The sequence below is a fragment of the Mandrillus leucophaeus genome, unplaced genomic scaffold (assembly GCF_000951045.1).
Source record: "Mandrillus leucophaeus isolate KB7577 unplaced genomic scaffold, Mleu.le_1.0 Scaffold392, whole genome shotgun sequence".
In the NCBI taxonomy this organism is placed as follows: domain Eukaryota; kingdom Metazoa; phylum Chordata; class Mammalia; order Primates; family Cercopithecidae; genus Mandrillus; species Mandrillus leucophaeus.
Window position 1 is genome coordinate 727541 of NW_012104165.1, and position 915 is coordinate 728455.

The 915-nt window shown below is 45.7% G+C and overlaps 1 non-coding gene across 1 annotated transcript; it reads right to left on the bottom strand.

The window, feature by feature from the left end:
- Window positions 1-776: 776 nt before the first annotated feature.
- Window positions 777-849, bottom strand: TRNAR-ACG. The gene has a single exon. It is a non-coding gene; the product is annotated as a tRNA-Arg (tRNA).
- Window positions 850-915: the final 66 nt, after the last annotated feature.

Genomic DNA, 915 nt, shown 5'->3' on the forward strand with positions numbered 1-915 from the left:
CACCATCTTCCTCGTCGCTGAGAAAGGAGGTCCATCTGTTCAGACACCGCCCCAAAGCTGCCACCTTCCACACTCATCTTCTGGGATGTCTGTCTATCTATCTATCTATCTATCTATCTATCTATCTATCTATCTATCTATCTATCTATTTATTTATCTATCAATCAATCATCTGTCTGTCTATCTATCTTTGTCCCTGCCGATTCTCCTGTCTTCTATTTCTTGAGGATCTCAGGGCGGAGGAAAAGTGGTGGAGACCTGAGAGGCGGGTTAGAGGCCCGTGGCGGGAGTGGTGGATGGGGGCGATGTTGAGGCTGAGTTGGGTCCACCGACTTCATAGTTGAGCTCTGTGTAGGGGGCCCAACTGACGCAAGGAGCAGCTTGCATCCCGCATCCGCCACAGCCCTGTCTTTATGATTCAACGTTTCTTCAGATGTCCCCTTTCTTTTTGACAACAGTCATGCCCAGGGAAAGAGCTGTGCCTCAGAGACGCCAGGAGTGTGGACCTCTCCCAATGGAAAAAAAAAACACTGATGAAGAAGATTTACGTGGAAAAAAATTTTTTTTAAGTTTCTTTGATTTTTAAGCTTTCTAATGGTCTTTTTCTCCTTTCTCCCTTCTCAAGTTGAGAAAGAGATGAAAGACAGCAACAAAATCTCGTAGGTTGGCTTCTTCGACTCTTGTCTCTTTCACATTCAAGTAACAGCACCACTCTGGACAAGGACATTCACAGGATTGCTAATACGGCTTTGAAGAAGGAAAATGGTGAGCACAAGCGAGCCAGCCAGGAGTCGAACCTAGAATCTTCTGATCCGTAGTCAGACGCGTTATCCATTGCGCCACTGGCCCGTGCCCGTAACTTGTTTTTACTGTTACTCTTTTCATAATTATGTTGTATTATACTCTTGGGGCCAT